The sequence below is a fragment of the Malaclemys terrapin genome, chromosome 5 (genome assembly GCF_027887155.1).
Source record: "Malaclemys terrapin pileata isolate rMalTer1 chromosome 5, rMalTer1.hap1, whole genome shotgun sequence".
NCBI classification, from domain to species: Eukaryota; Metazoa; Chordata; order Testudines; family Emydidae; genus Malaclemys; species Malaclemys terrapin.
Genome location: NC_071509.1, coordinates 123,571,540 through 123,589,678, shown reverse-complemented (window position 1 = coordinate 123,589,678; position 18,139 = coordinate 123,571,540). Strand labels below are relative to the sequence as shown.

The 18,139-nt window shown below is 39.0% G+C and overlaps 1 protein-coding gene across 1 annotated transcript in view; it reads right to left on the bottom strand.

Moving 5' to 3' along the window:
* Positions 1-18,139, bottom strand: part of GRID2 (glutamate ionotropic receptor delta type subunit 2) — a 1,011,959-nt gene that overhangs the window by 509,846 nt on the left and 483,974 nt on the right. The gene's annotated exons all lie outside the window — the stretch shown is intronic.

Sequence of the window (18,139 nt, the reverse complement as noted above, 5' to 3'; positions counted from 1 at the left end):
CATCTTTCTAAACAAGTCTCTCCTATTTCAAACTTGTAAGTAAATAGCCAGGCAAGGCGTGTTAGTTTTCCTTTGTTTTTCTCAACTTGTAAATGTACCTTTTACTAGAGTGTTTATCTTTGTTTGCTGTACTTTGAACCTAAGACTAGAGGGGAGTCCTCTAAGCTCTTTAAGTTTGATTACCCTGTAAGGTTAATTTCCATACTGATTTTACAAAGATGATTTTTACCTTTTTCCTTAATTAAAAGCCTTCTTTTTAAGAACCTGATTGATTTTTCCTTGTTTTTAGATCCAAGGGGGTTGGATCTGTATTCACCAGGAGTTGGTGAAAGGAAGGAGGGGGAAGGGTTAATTTCTCCTTGTTTTAGATCCAAGGGGATTGGATCTGTGTTCACCAGGAGTTGGTGGGAGGAAGGAGGGGGGATGGTTAATTTCTCCTTGTTTTAAGATCCAAGGGGTTTGAATCTGTATTCACCAGGAGTTGGTGAAGGGAAGGAGGGGAAAGGTTAATTTCTCCTTGGTTTAGATCCAAGGGGATTGGATCTGTGTTCACCAGGAGTTGGTGGGAGGAAGGAGGGGGGATGGTTAATTTCTCCTTGTTTTAAGATCCAAGGGGTTTGGATCTGTATTCACCAGGGAATTGGTAAAAGGTTTTCCCAGGGTGGAAATCTAAAATTGGGAAATGGTGGCAGCGGAACCAGAGCTAAGCTGATAGTTAAGCTGAGAAGTTTTCATGCAGGCCCCTACATTTGTACCCTAAAGTTCAAAGTGGGGATCCAGCCTTGACGGCATGATATAACTGTGATACTGAGAGAAAGATAGAATCAGAGAAGAATAGGGGGAGAGGTAAGGTTCAGGTTACTGGGGAAGAAGGCAAGACAAACCTCCAAACCCAACATTTTTCTTATCCTTATTTATGATTCTCCCTCCCATACTGTGGAAAGCCACCTACAGTGCATTGAAGCAGGATAAAATGTTTATAACTATTGCTTTTGGTTTTCACTGAGGTTTTCCAATTAATTTCTTATTGGTACTTAGGGAGGAAAAAGCTGTTAAAAGAGACCAAAAAATTATTTCAACAAAATCCCCTCAAAATTTCGGATTCAATATACCAAATGTCCCCACAAACCAGACTAAAAATTCATTCAAAATGGAGCATCCTCTGGGCTAGAAACTCAAGTCCCATTTCGCTCTTTTAAGGGAAGTGTGTGAATTTTAATTCCTGGATCCTGGTGACTTTGGACAGGGGAGAGATCCTACAGTAGAAGCTGGGCTTGACTTTGAATCTCCTGCAGCTCAAAATGGTAGAAATCTTGCAGAAAGATCTTATCTGATTAATTTTCTGCTATTTGGGGCTGAAATCTCTCCAAAAACAGATCAAGAGATTTTGGCGCTATGGTGGTTCAATTTAGAACCCTGAATCTGAAATCTGATCTAAATATGAACACTACCTCCCAGCCATATCGCTAATTAAATCTTACATCCTTCAGCTTCTTTGGTCCCACAACATCCAATCGTACTTAGATCTCTGGCTCCCACGAAGATATACTATACATGGTGGTTGGTATACTCAATAAAATAGTGCATACAAAAACATGCACATTACCTAAGCAAAATTCCCTCAATATCAGCATGTGCCAAATGTCCCCAAAGAGACAGACTAAGAGGACATTCAACACAACACTAGAGCTAAGTAGATAACTTTTATTTTTGGTTTGCAGGCCAAACCAGAAAATCTTTAAAAAATAAATTGTTTCATGTCAGCCTGAAACAGAATTGTTTTTAGTTTTTTCTCTCTGAAACAAAACAAAATTAGTTTTGGGCTGAACAAAACATTTTGTTTGAGGTGAAACAGAGGGTTTTTTGTTTTGTTTTCTGGTGTTATTTACCCTTGTTTTTGTATTTTTAAAAAAGATTGATAAATTTAAAAAATAAATATTTAGAAATGAGAAGTTTAAAAAAAATCAAAAAGTCAAAATATTTCATTTAAATTTTGGCAAAAGCATTTGCCATATTAGTCCGAAATTCACAAAGAGTTTTGGTCAAGCTGAAACTGTAGTTTTTGATGAGTAAACCATTCATACAAAACATTTTGGCCATCTCGATGCAACATTAGTGTTTCCTTTTTTAGGTCTCAAGCTATACAGTTTTGCTCAGATCTCCAGCTCCTGCTATAAATATACCGTATATACTCATTCATTAGCCCGTTCATTTATAAGCCGACCCCCCAAACTGGATAGGTAAAAATAGCAAAAAACTGTATGACCCTTTCATAAGCCAAGCCTATATTTCAGGGGTTGGAAAACGTTGGCTCCTGGCTCATCAGGGTAAGCCGCTGGCGGGTCGGGACGTTTTGTTTACTTGGAGCATCTGCAGGCATGGAGCCCCTCAGTTCCCTGTGGCCACAGTTCACTGTTCCTAGTCAATGGGAACTGCGGGAAGTAGCGCTGGCTGAGGGATGTCCTGGCCGCCACTTCCCACCACCCCCATTGGTCTGGAGCGGCGAACCACAGCCAGTGGGAGCTGCGATAGGCCGAACCTGTGGACGTGGCAGATAAACAAACCGACCTGGCCCGCCAGGGTGCTTACCCTGGTGGGCCGCGTGCCAAAGGTTGCCGATTCCTGTATTAGATATTCAATTCAATGATTCCATAGAGTTTAAAATCATCAAATTTTGGTGTAGACCCATTTATAAGCCGACCCCTGCTCTTTGATGTGTCACTTTTTTACCAAAAATACTCGGCTTATGAATGAATGTATACAGTAATCACCCTTTCCCCCACAACAGCCACTATGCCAGTGATGTCCCATCCATTACTCTTCCCAGAGCTTCCAAACTGGCCAAGCTTCCAGACTGGTACAGATGAGACAAAGGGTAGGACAAAGGCAGCCTTTGGCCACCTGTGCAGCTTCACAGACCAGGAGTGCTCTAATGCTGCTCATTCTTATGCCTTTTGCCAAAAGTCCACAAGAAACAACTCAGGGTCAACTAAAGGGAAGGGGGGCATTGTAGCTAGAGGCCAGCAGAGGGACAGAGCAGGAGCCAGACACCACTGGAGAATTTCCACATTGGCTGAGTCTGCCAAGTATACACATCTGCATCGCCGGCACAAATAATTTGCAGCATGTCCATGGATCTGGCCCATCATTTTATATTCTATTAAATATAAGAAAACATAAAACGACCTGACCTACTATTGATGAGCTCCATGGATCTATCAGGTTTCTGCTGTTCAGTAGCTCCTTTCTCACAATTTTTCTGAATGCACAACTTCACTTCACTCACACACCCAGGAGTGAGAGATTTCCAGCCCACAGTTCAGCTTTGAATCCACAACACAACACTGAACCATGAATCCACTTTACATCAGACCAGTCAAAGCTGCATTCCCCCTTGTCCTAGACTTTGACACCTATGCCACAGTTTGACATTCTGATAAATTCCTAAGGAGATCACTGATAAAGTAATCAAGATATGACCGTAGTTGGATTTCTAGGAGCTAGATTCTGCCACTCTTACTCACAAACAGTGGTACCTCTTCCCCGTGGAAAGCAACGAGACTACTCATGGAGTCAGGGAATACTCAACTTGAGTAAGATAGCAGAATTTGATCTTGTGTTAGCGGCCAGGGAGTACATTTCACACACATGTACTTCGCAGAAAAAAAAAAAAGTCTTGTACCCACAATTTCCCCACACACACATATGCTGGGTTTTTTTTTGTAAAACATCACAGAGCAACAACAGCACAAACTTGATAAGTGTTATAAAATCCATTAAAAAGAACAGGAGTATTGAAAATAAATGTGTGGTGTGAGAACCAAAAAAGGATTATTTTAGTATGAACCTATGAACACTTCCCTACCCCTATTGGTTTCGCCAGCGGTGCGTATTATTTTCATACAGGTCTATCTGAAGACTATGCTCTTTTTTAGCCAAAGGTTCCCACTTCAAATCCAAACAATTTTTCTTGATTATGATACATATAATAAAAATAATAATACCACCACTACCACCACGCTACTATTATGCACTTTTCATTAGTAGATCTCAAAGTACTTCATAAAGGATGTCAGTATCAACAACTCCATTTTACAGATAAGGAAACTGTGACACACAGAGATTAACTCACTTGCCCAGTGTCACTCACTACATGCTATGGGCTAAACCCATCTCTGATGTAACATCATTGATTTAATCATGGATAACTGCAATGGAGTTACGCCAGGGATGAATGTGGTCCTCTCTCTTTCATTCAACTGTGCACAAGTTGAACTTAATTATGGTAATGTCACCATTTTCTCACCTAAAACCTAAGTCCACGGATTGACAGTTTGGGTATCAAGATCAAGTTTTAAATGATGTCTCGTACTATGTAATTTGAATAAAAAGCCATCAGATGTTTTTCATGTTGTGAGTTAAAAAAGATGTTTTGTGGCTTCCAATGGGTTTTTATTTTCATATACAGCACGGTACTGTGCCTCTAAATAGCTTTTTAAAAATAAAATTTGGTAACATTTATTTGTAATTTGGACTGGAGCCTGTAATAAAAATGTTATACAGCATAATGTCTATCTACTCATGCCACTATTGCTTTTTAATGAAGCTAAAACAAAACTTGTTACTGCAGAGTTCACCTCTCCTCTGCCTTTTGGTTAAAATCAAGTTTAGAAACAATTTAATATTTAATATATCCTCTGTCTGGGAGACTTCCGGGATATAGACTCGATGATCTAATAGTACTTTTCCCACTGCCAAGTACTTTGTGGATCCTAAATACTATGATCTGGTTCACAAGTTCAAACAGCTAAATTTACCTAATACCCAATGTCTCTCAAGAGACATTATTCCTTATCAGGTCACTAACCTGTGAATTAGGAAAGACTTACATGAAACAAAATTTATTGACCAGAAAAATTCCTGAAAATAGAGTTCTGTGACAGAATGTTGTTTTTGATTTTTCTCAGCCTTTACAACTATTAGAAAAAGAATGCGTGTTCTCAAAATTAGGTACATATTTATCTGATAGAACAGAGGAACCATTACAACTCATCTGGGAAATTATATGCTTCTCAGAATTTATGTTTAAGTATTTAAAAATCTCAAAATGCAAGTTTAGTTGCTCCTTGTTGGCCATTGCCTCATTCCAGAATATCTTTACTAAAGGAACTGAAGGGTACCTTTTAATGTTTTTCTTAATAGTGACTAGTGATTTTGGGTGCTCAACTTGAAACACCTGGAGTGTCCTGACTTTCAGCAAGTGCTAAGCACACAATTTCTGAAAAGCCAACTCCTTTCAGATTTCTCTAGTTGTGCAGCCAAAAACTAAGGCACTCAGAATCACTAATCACCTTTGAAAATCTTGACCTTGAACATGAGTACAATGAGATTTAGGCACATGCTTAAAGTTAAGCACATCTTTAAGTGCTTTGTTGAATGAGGATCTAAGCACTTTAACAGAGACACAATTATTTTTTGGTGGTAAAGGTGTTTTAGGATGAAGTCAACAAGGAGCCGCTAAACATTGATTTTTGTTTTGCTAAATTGGGATCCTACTTCTGAGCACCAGCAATTCCCACTGAACACAACCAACTCCCACCCTCCAAGAGTTAGTCTTAGTCTTTATTTGAATAATAGTAATAAAAACTAAAGAAACACTACATAACCTCATCTAAATTGTGTTATGGTTTATATTTTGTTACACAGTTGTGTCCTTTTCTTCTCCCCAGATAAGATTAGTTAGGGGTTGGATGTCACCCAGTTGAATGGATGGAGTTTGAGGTCCTGACAGTGCCTACACTTTGCACCATGACATTCACAACATTGAATACGCATAACTTGGTTCTATAAACCTCTTTTGGGATAAGGGACTGACCAGATTTACCTCACTGGTCTTTGTTGTATAGTTTTTACCCTTTTCACCCCAGTAGCCCAACTGTTTTCATGTGTGGGGAGGAGTGTGGGGGGCACACAGAACTATTGGTGTATGGGAGAGATGGGGGGGGGGACCCCTGGCATCTGTCTGGTCAGGGTTGGACAGAGGAGACATAGCCCAGGCCATGGGTGAGGTGGAATGAGGGGGGCACACAGACCCCCAAGCATGAAAGAGGAGGTGGGTCATGAGAGGGTGGCCTGCAGGGTGGGATGGAGGGATTCAAGGAGATCATGTGTGTGCAATAAGCTTGACCTGCACAAGCTAAGAAGTGTGTCCACCGCATCTTACTCAATCACAACTCCAGACAGTTCTTAAACAAACAAACAAAACTACAAGATAGATCTGCACTGCTTACACAGTTGGGACAGGTACTGTATATACTAATTAAGGCCCCAATCTTAAAATGAGCTCCATGTAAATACAAGGTTCTGCCAATGCTAAGCCAGTTGCAGGATCAGAACCTTAAATGAATACATCTTTAGGTCTGACCATCCATAACATATACCTTTGTACGGTACAAACATATGCCTAACTATTGGGCAAAATTCTCTCTTGACTTCAAGAGAGTTGCAAGTATATGTGAATTTGACTGACTTGCTTGCAATATATACACTGCAGTGTAACACATTTATACTATTACTAGTATTTAATATGTGCACACACACACACACACACAGTTTCACCACTGAAAATAACAAATAATGTATCATACTACATTAATGGTAGTGATATGTTTGCTTAATACTTTGGGTAGCTCATTTTGTCCAAATAATAACCCACAACAGAGTTTGCATTAATGCCCTATTCATGCATGATATAATATCCTGGAAAGATCTCCTATAGCATCCTAATCTGGACTATATAACAACCAAAGAAAAATCTGTCCCCAAAGAATCCATCCCAGATTTTATATAGGCTTTAGGGCATATGAATATTGCCTCCTGGGACAGGACTTCGGCGAATTTAATTAGTGCTTATTGTTTGCCCCGAAGTGTGGACATATTTTAAAAAGCAGATAAGTGCTTTAATACAAAGTGTGATGAAGCAGAGAAACCACCCACCAGCACAGAAGGAGTTAAAGAAAGCCTTTGGGCCCAGCTAGCCTTGCCCTGTCATACCTGCCTGTAGCCAATGACAAACCTAAAGGGGAGAAAAAAGGAGAGAACCTGGCTCAGTTTGGAGCTGACGGGCTAAGAGGCAGAAGTTAGCTGCCTCCCTACCTGAGGGGAAGGACCACTAGCCTGCCAGATAAGGCAGCCACCGGGGAACAAATACCATCTCCCGGGCCAGAGGAGACAGAGGATGAAGCCTAGGAGATTCAATGTTGATAAATGCAAAGTAATGAATGTTGGAAAACATAATCCCAACTATACATAAAAAATGATGGGATCTAAATTAGCTGTTACCACTCAAGAAAGAAATCTTGAAGTCATTGTGGATAGTTCTGTGAAAACATCCACTCCATTTGCAGCAGCAGTCAAAAAAGCAAACAGAATGTTGGGAATCATCAAGAAAGGGATAGATAATAAGACAGAAAAGATCGCATTGCCTCTATATAAATCCATGGTACGCCCACATCTTGAATACTGCATGCAGATGTGGTCGCCCCATCTCAAAAAAGGTATATTAGAATTGGAAAAGATTCAGAAAAGGGGAACAAAAATTATTAGGGATATGGAATGGTTGCCATATAAGGCGAGATTAATAACACTGGGACTTTTCAGTTTGGAAAAAAGACGATTAAGGATGAATATGATAGAGGTTTATAAAATCATGATGCGTGTGAAGAAAGTAAATAAGGAAGTGTTATTTACTTCTTCTGATAACACAAGAACTAAGGGTTACCAAATGAAATCAATAGGCAGTAGATTCAAAACAAACAAAAAAATTTTTTTTCCCCCACACAACACAGTCAACCTGTGGAACTTCTTGCCAAAAGTAACAGAGTCCAAAAAATAACTAGGTAAATTCATGGAGAATAGGTCCATCAATGGCTATTAGCCAAGATGGACAGGGACGGTGTCCCTAGCTTCTGTTTGCCAGATGCTGGGAATGGGCGATGGGATGGATCACTTGATGATTACTGTTCATTCCCTCTGGGGCACCTGACATTGGCCACTGTCGGAAGACAGGATACTGGGCTAGGTGGACCTTTGATCTGACCCAGTATGGCCATTTTTATGTTCTTATGTAGGAGCACTGGCCTAGGACAGAATTGGGTAACCAAAGCACAGAGACCTTGTGCAGTTGACCGCACCTAACTTACAGCTGTCCCACCGAGAAGAACCTGAGACCACAACAGGACACTACTAGAAACAAGCTTGGTCCACACCCAAAACTGAAGGGACAGCAGTAAGAAATAGCCCAGGGCAGCGGACATGGATTCCCTGCTGGGAGCTCCCCTACTCAGGAGTTGACTTACACAGGGCCCTGGACTGGAACTAGGTGGAGTGGGCGGGCCTGGGCTCCCCTACCTCTTCCCAGCCTTAAAGACTAAAGGCATCTCAACCAAGCTGAGGGTTGGAAATAAAGCGCTCCAATCACTAGGCAGCCTGCTCCTCCAAGCCCCATTACACCAAGTCTTAGTTCATTAATTCAAGAACCTGCATTATACACTCTGACCTCATCCACATTACAGTTTGGACAAGCTTAAGATATCATTTTCAAGAACCAATTTTTGACAATGATATTGGGTAACAAGGCTTCACTGGTTGATGCAAGTCAGAGTGATTGGGACATCATTTATTTTTTCAACAGTTATTGAAAACCATTTTCTCATCTCTGCTGGAAGGAGCTGAACTGTTCTTATCTAATCTGTCTCCTGTCATTTCTGATCTAAACCAATGACCTTCCCTAAATCATCATTGTTCAATGTTCCTCTCTTCTACAATAGAGCTCTCTGTGTTAAATAATTCCTGTGAGCAAAGGAGGCTGGTATTTTGAACCCATTTTAAAAAATATGTTCTTTACATGCAAATTATGTTTTACTTTTGATTACTATTAATTTCTGGATCTTTTAATGTAACTCAAAAATTATTTTTCTTCAGCTGTTTTATAGGACAAGCTTTAAGTTTCTACATTTTGGCTAACAGTGTAAGGAGAGCTATTTAACACAGGGACACAAAAAATCTTGCAGATTTTATTTTCAAACTTCCCTACATACCTGAGTCTCCTACTCCATTGCAATGTCAGCATTACATGATTCTACTGCTCAATAAGTGGAAAAATTGCACTAAAAGTTCTTTATTATAGTGGTCATAAAAACTATTTTTTTTACCTTCAGTTTTTCTGTAAATTTTGATATCTTTGGGCCCGATCAATGTCAAAACTTTCATAATTTCTGTGAACTGTTGGATGATTGGTGTGTGGTGGTGTTAAGGCAAATTGAATTCTGAAGGGCTCATTTCCTTTTCATTTCAATTCTTAGTCCACTTCCTAGTCCAACAAAAGAACATATTTCCCTCAGGTATCATGTACATCATATGAAGGATTACAAACAAAACTGTTTATCTGCAACACTAATTAGTATCCTTCTTTCCCTCTCCTTCCTTCCAACATGTCCTCAACAGCCGAATGTAATACATAATCCATTGCATCTGAGGGGTCAAATTTTTTTAATGCTGTACAATTGCCAGCAAGGATAATGTGCCAGAGTAATCCGTTGCCAACCTGTCCAGAAGAGAAAAAAAATTACAATACTACTGGCTACTATTCCATGCCAACATGAGATAAAAGAATCTTGATATCTATGTAGGACCCAATTTGCCAACATGGTTCACACAGTGTCTGCTAATATTGCCAGCTGATGTACATTCATTGAGAATGAAAAGAAAAGCAAGGACTGTTCTGTGTCACTGCCACATTTAGCTAAAGGTGTGCTTGTGCATCTATTATATACTTTATGGTGCTTTATTTTAGTAGCACTTTCAGAGATAGTTAAGCAGGTAAACTTTATAGAAGGGAAAAATGTACAAAGGAGCACTCACATAACATAAGAAGCTCACTAGATACCATTCCCACACTATGAGTGGAAGTCACTAGAGTTTTACAAGATACACTTTACAGGTGAAATTTTGCTCTTAAATACAGTTCCCATTGGGAGCAATTTTACAGCACTTACACAAGCAATATATCCAGAATGGGAATTATGTGCATGATTCTGAATACAAAGTTTGGCTTTAAAGGATTCAAAGTGCCCTTCAACAGCAAGTTCCATGAGTTCCTTCTTGAATGTTTGGAAACTGCCTGGAACAATGTGGGTTCTTCTTTAGAGAGATGTGAATAAATAATACATATATTATATTATGAATAACGTCTTCTGCATTTACCAGATAGCAACAACCCACACATCCACTTTTATAGTACCCACTGGAACTAACAATTATACTCTGATTTGTTGGGTGGCAGTGGAGGAAAAGAGGATGCATTATATGACCACAACAGCTGATACATTAAAAAAATCAGTTAATCTCCTCCACCTATTTTGTAGGCAGACAATAATCCCTAATGTAGTTCTGCAAAACTATCATTTAATTAACCTTAAGTAAACCATTTGTTAGCTAACAATTAACATAATAGCAAACTGCTCACTAACTGTTGCAAGGAAATTTATTACTGTTCTAAATCCATCTTTTTTAATAGTCTAACAGAATTTTCATTTCTTTATCTTGCAAGGGAGAAAGATAGAGATTCAACATAAACAGAAAGCAGTTTTAAGAGTGTGATTTGAAATCCCCCCTGCCTCCCCCACACACAGTAAACAGCATAAGGGAAAAGGGAAACAAAGAAAAATACAAACATGTGGAGAATAATAAATAATAAAAGGTTACCAGCAGCAAATGATGATATATAAATATTCACATGTAAACAATGTCTTTGCCTGTAGCCTCCAGAGAATGGCTGTGCCATTGATTGTATAGACCCCTGAAATCATGCTATAACTGTTCCCCTTATTCTGATAAGGCAAATAAGCCTTAGGAATATTCATTATACGCGCCATAAAATCTCCTTTCCTATTAGGTATGCACTCCATTCCATGTTAAGTGTAACATGGAGCAAGCCCGAGGCTCTGGGTGAAAAGGCAGCTCTGATTGCTTGATCTCGGAAATGCTCAGCAAGCCTTCCTATGAATGTACGTTTTGGGAGGTGTTCCGCCACTTTACTCAAACTGCTGATACCACGTTAAGCACAATATTGCGAGTTAAGTAAGATTTCCTATTAAGAGAGCTTCATTCTGCTCATCTATTGATTAATTAGGGGAAAAGAATGTCTGCTTCTGTGTCTCTGTACAGTCTCATGTCATGCAGCAAAAAGGTGAAGCTAGATTGCTTTCTCCTTTCAACAGATGAATATAAAAAATCCCCATGCATGACAGCTACAACCAGGCTGTGGATTAACCAAACTGTACAAACATTTTAATAGGAAGATTATTTCTCAGAATTGCAGCAACAATTATGCAAATGCTAGCTATGGAAAGAGTTGTGTGTATATAATCTTATTCCTTTTATTTTCAAAGGAATTTAAGCCATTGCAATCTCTGCAATTCATCCTGCTATATTGTTGGACAAATTCATATATTCATCTGTCTTTCAAGTAATGAATGGATGAGCGTGCAATTCCTCTCTATCTCCAAACCTGTAGTTACTGGAGGAATTACTCACAGTATAATAAGCACTACACTGTTACTGCCATTTTTATCTTCTTCACTGCATGGAACTAAAAGCTAGGAATCTGCATGGTCCTTCATAGACAAAGTCCACTTCATACCTGGATATAAACTTAGTTTGGAAACCACACATTTGTATGACAGCACATATATGCAGAGCAAGCAGTATTTGCATCTAAAGCTGTAGCTATCTATTCACCAAAGGAACTTAAAATATTTCATTAAAATAGAATACGAAATAATTCCAAATAGCTTGTGGAAAATTAATACTGACAGGCCAAATGTGATTGTATTTACTTTCCTCACTTTGCTGAAAAGTTTTCAAACTGTAAGGCACCATACCAGAGACTAAAATGTTATTTAAAAATACAATCCCTTTGAAGTGTAGTCCTTGAAATGTTGAACATGACAGAGGCACATTAACTAGCAGCCTCAGTAGATATTCTATATTTAAAGCTATACAGTTATATTAGAACAAATAACATGACTTGGGCCTGGCTAAGCACACCTCAACTGGTTTGGTTGTCTCAGCAGATGTGTATCTGTTTTCAGTATGGTGCTAGTTAGAGGTATAATTACACTCAAATTTCAAACCCACTATTATTATTACAGCATCTAAAGGTGTATTACAGGTGTACAGCTTGCAGTGCTGCCAACTCTCGCAATTTTATCACAAGGCTCCTGGAGACATGCCAATCTGTGAAAATCTAAGTTTTCATTTTAAAATATTTCTAGCAATCATGGTTGTAGAGAAAAGCATGAAAATGTTGCTTGAGTACAACCTCAAGGTTCAAAAACAAGAAGGCAAATAAAAAGAGCCCATAATATTGTTTGTTTGGTTTGTTTCACTGGTTTGTTTAATACATTTCATTATTTGAAAGCCATGATTATGATTTGGGGGGAGGGAGGGCAGACATTATTTTTGAACACTTGGGACAGGCAATATTAAGACAAAAAATATTAATATGTCTTCCTGGATGTCTCACCATCAACTTAAACTTAACACAGTCAAAACTGAACTCCTGATCTTCCCTCCCAAATCCTCTCAACTCCAGTCTCTCTCATTACTGACAAACACCATCATCCTTTCTGATAGGCGCCGACTCCGGGGCCGGAGCACGCACGGGGAAAAATTAGTGGGTGCTCTGCATCCACCGGCAGCCAAGCTCCCTGCCCTGCTTCACCTCCTCCTCCACCTCCTCCCCTGAGCGCACCACGTCCCCACTCCTCCACCTACCTCCCAGTCCTTGCCACCACCAAACAGCTGTAGCAAACTCCAGGAGGGAGCGGGGAGTAGCAGGAACGTGGTGTGCTCAGGGGAGGAGGTGGGGAAGAGGCGGGGCCGGAGCAGGGATTTGGGGAAAGAGTCGGAATAGGGGGCAGGAAGGGAGCAGAGTTGGGACGGGGACTTTGGGGAAGGGGCGGGGGCAGGAGGGGCGGGGCAAGGGTGGAGTCGGGGCAGGGGCAGAGGGGGGTCGAGCACCCACTAGCGGCAATAGAAGTCGGCGCCTATGTCCTTCCTTACACTTAGGCCTTTAACTTGGCGGTCATCTTCCAGTGCTTACACTCTCCTCTGTGTATGTGCAGTCCATATTCAAATCTGGCGGCTTCTTCCTCCATCACATTTTCAAGATCCAGACTTTCTTCTCCATTCAGAGAGCTAAAATTCTTGCCCCAGTCCTCATCTACTGTCTTGATTATTGTAACCTTCTCCAGTAGGACCCCTCTAACATCTTTACCTGTTCCTGCCAGGCCACACAAATACACAGCCACTAAGTTCATCTATCTTAATTTTTGATGACCCCCCCCACTCTTGGATACTCTCCATTAGCTCTCACATCTTTTTGACCTCACCTTTAATGCCTTTTCCAACAATGCCCACCCCTTCTTGTTGCCCTTGTTTTTTTATACACAGCCCCCATCTCTTCTGCTCCCCTACCAACACTCGCAGCTATTTCCCATTTCTCAGCTTATCACATCAGTTTACTTACAATAACTCACATAAGCAATTTAATCTTTCAGTACACTTAGAGAAAGGTAAACCTGACATTAGCACTAGAGCAGTTTACACAAATTTACTGTTGTAAAGCAGTGGTATACAGTGCTATTTATTTCTTTCATGCCTTTTACCTGATATATATTGTTATGTAGTGTGAGAATGGATGTGCAACTTAAGAAGCATGAGAATGGATGTTTTTACTCAGGCAAAAATTGTAATTCTTTGGAAATACAGCCTATGTAGTATTAGAAAAAGTCCCCAAAGTAATTGTTCTACATATATCTTTAGAAAGAACCATACTAAATATAATTGAAATTTAGCTATTTTAATTGTGGTATGTAGTTCTTGTAACCATTTGAAACTTTAGGTGCTCTAAAAGCTTTATTTCATGATTTGGAGTTTTTATATCCAAAGGGACCTTTGCCAGTGCACAAATGTAGCCAACTATGTCTTAAATTCTAATGCCAATTTTAAATGGAATTTCAGAGAACCAGAACTCTATAATTCACCCGACTTTCATTTCTGTAGTGAAAACAAATATTGAAACAGCACCTCCCACAATACACATGGTGCTTGATATAACAAATTAACAACATCTGAGTATCAGTTGTATGTTATGAGTGCTTTCAACAGCTCCTCCAACCTAATCTATATTTACTGTGTTTTTTCCGAGATGGATGTCTGAATTAATACATTCATCATTATTTTACAATCACAAATGTTGGCATTCCTAGAGCAAGGTTGCATCAGCATTTATATAATGAACCTCAAGTTTTTTGTTTTGTTTTGTTTAAACACACGTTGAAACCAGGTTCATAAAGACTCAACCCACACATTAATTTTCAACATGGTCAACTTGGCCTTAAAATAATCAAATTTTAAAAAAAACCCTGAAAATTCTTTTTGGTCCTTGCCTAATTCATGATCAAGTTTTATTTACAAAATTAACAATCGGACACTAACCAGCTCATAATGTGGACAAAGTCATTCTGACATTGAGAAGGAAAAACAAGCGAAGTAATTGACAAATTTAAATCAATAAACCTCACACACTGCCTCCACTTGTCAAACTTCCATTTAAAACCCTGAGAGTTCTCTCTCACACACACACACACACACACACACACACACACACACACACACACACACAGATGTCTTGAGGATAAGGTGTTAATGGGCCTTACATTCCAGCGTCGCAATGATACTTAAGGGTCCATGAGTCTAAGGGGCTTATTTTTAATGGGCAGCTAGACAACACCCTGTGCACCGCAACTGCTGCTACTGGGCCTAGCAGACAATAGTGCTTCCCTGGTTGCTCAGTTTCTATTTATGCCCTGACTTCCAGCAGTTCAGTGGGAAAACTATAATACAAACAGGGAAGAGCAGACATAGGCGATGAATACATTACACGGATCCCTTTCTTTAGGCCACTCCATGGCTCTTCTTTCTGGGAGGACTTAATTAACCTTTTTTAGATTACTCCTGACACTTGAAGACTCTGCAGTTCTGGACGCTCTAGGCCTCAGTGGACAGATATAGAGGTGGCAGAGATGGGCTGGGGTGTGCAGGGAAGGGAGGGGAGACCAGCAGACCCTGAGCAAGTGGATAAGGAGTCAATTCAATGGAAGGATTTTGTATCTTAAACAAGGATATCTTTGGAAGGGTCTGCTTCCAGGACACCTTGAGTATCTTTTTTGATTCTCGCTTCCAAAAATCAGGAAAAGATGAAACGATGAATGTGTATTTATTTTACCTGAGATTAATCATAGCGGCTTTGTAAAATCAAAGACGCTCTTAGAGATGGGCCTAACCCAAATCTGAATCCAGTCAAATATTGGGGATGTATTTGGATTTGAGCTTTATAAATAAGGCCCAGCTGTTAGACTTCTTTACAGTTGAAAAAAAATTACCAGCTAGTTACGGGATAGAAATTTTCACATTAATAGATAAGACTGCAATTGTGTTTAAGGCCAGGTGAAGCAGCTGTATTCACACCTAATGTTCCGCAAGTGCACATGACTCTAATAACTTAGTCAAAGAAGCCACTAGGTGGGGAGAAAGGAAGAAGAATCTTGAGTTAAGGTGGGGGGAAGGGAAGAGTTATGGGAATTAAATAAGGTAAGGTGAGAAAAAGGCTCAAACAGAAGCATGAAAGTAGGGACAGAGAAGAGATGGTAGAAGAAAGAGGAAATATATTGAAGAAAGAAATAGTGCTGGGTTTTGGGAAGAGTAACCAGAGTACAGACTGAGACAATCCAAAGAAAGGATGACAAAAAGCACAGGAACTATGGAAGAACAGAAAACCCAGTAACAAGGCAGGAAAAGAACAAGAAATATGATAAAGTATTGAGACAAAGGTTGATTTATTTGATTTATTACAAAGTACTTCGCTTTTCATTTTGAAATGGGTGAAGTTTATCACTTTGGGTAAGGCAGGGACAAGACGTGAAAGAAGAAGAAGGTAATCTGGATTTTTTTTTTTTTTTTTTTAAAAGAGGGATCTGCTTTCAAATTGTGTAACAAACCATCCTCTCCCATTTAGTTTAATATATCTGTATTCATGTCATCATGTACTCTATTGTAAAAACCAAACCAAGAAACCTACGCATCTGAAATCAGAAATCCTGTGACAGCAATAGCAGAATCTAAGGATTTAATCTAATAGATGCAAAATCAATACAGTAGCCATGCCGTCTGTTTGTTTATGTTTAATAATGTATCCAAAGCTTCTATTAATTCTGGCTCAGGGATTTGGGATGCTTGAAATTTTAATAGCTTTGAGAGGTTGAAAACTCTCCTATGAATTAAGCTGTTTTTAATCGGACATGCATCACATACAATGTTTAAATGGAATTTAGAACATCTTAGATATGAGAACTACAATGTTTTTAAAATGGACATATTATGGGCTTTTGAATTAATTTTCCCTCAAGATTCCAGAAGACATCACACAATTACAACCTTGTATATATATAGCACTTTAGATACTTTTTTAGTTTTTGCTAATCTGCTTATTTGTCAGACACTTGCCCCTGAAGCATGGATATATACTGTCATTATAACACAACCTTTGGATGACAAGCATTTGTACTAGGGGAAGAGGTGGTGATGCAAGTAGAATTATTCCATGGCTCAACGGGCAGTGAAACAAGATAAAGAAGTAATAAAGACACTGCTCAGCCCAGAATATAAGGCAAAACGCTGTAGTCAGGGAAGTATGGAGCCTCATCAACCTAGGAAGAGCTCTGTGAGGGCCTAGAGGGAAGGTAGTTGGATCACTCTCCACAGGTAAGATGGAGTCAATGTTGGTAGGCAGTAGTAAATATTAAGAAGGACTGGCTAGAGCTGTGACTTTACCCTCCATTGAGGGCATTTGCCCTCTAGCTTTCAAGGTGATGCATGATGGATTTACCACTGTTCCTGGAAATTCATATCAGTAGCAACAGCTGTCTGCCAAAAGACAACCAACTAAAAATTAATTCAGTTTCATTTCATGAAAAATGTGTGAATCTTTTAATTATGTTCATTGTGCCCAAACCTTGCAGCAATGGTTGCATTACAAATTGATAATAAGCTAAAAGGTTTTTCCCATTTAAAATTTCTATGATCCCATATGTAGTTCTACTCTGAAAGAAAGTTTTCAAGCATTTCTACATGCTTGCCAAAGACATTCCTTTCTAGATTAAATAGGTAGACAGATGTTGGATAGCAATAGCCAGAGGAGGAGTAACAGGATAAAGGATGAGAAGTTTGACTATGATCACACTGCTGTAAAATACGATACTATGTTGGTGCTACATAAGAACACAGATCACTAGTATCCTTAGATGGACTGCTAACTAATGCTAAAAGCATATGAAACGAATTTACCACTTAGCAAGACTTCTCTTTAAATGGAGTTCTTTGTAAGATCTGCACTATCGCTGCATTAGTTTAATATACTTGTGTGGCATTTTTGGAATGTATTATAAGGCTGAGGTTTAGAATATGGACAGAAATATTTCTATCATCAGATTTGACATTTTGTATATTTTATTTCTTGGCTTGGCAGAATTCAACTTTTATTTCTTGATGGATAATATCAATGTTTATTTTTAAGCATTTTTTTCCATTTTATCAGGTTAAATTTTCACAACTGTGCAAAATTATGGGTTTTAAGCTTTTTTATTTTTATCATTTTAAATTTTCACAGTTGCTGGAAATTATGGTGGTGGTCAGACAACAATTCGTGAATGCCAGTAGATGTTGAGATTTAAAAACTTAAAGCTTCATAACTGTTGAAACGAATTGTCAACATCACATGTCAAAATATACAAAGTAAGTATCCATAAATCAAACTAGTAAGTTCTCAAGAAGCATTTTTCTTACTTTGCCTATCTGTATATTTCTATTGTTACCTATAGAAATACTTTTTCGTCTGTTAGCATGTAGGGTTATGTCAACATTTACCAACATTTACTGATAGGTATCTAATCCTTCCAAGCCTATTTATTTCTAACATTACACTATTTAATCAAACTAACTACTTGTTTAATTGTAG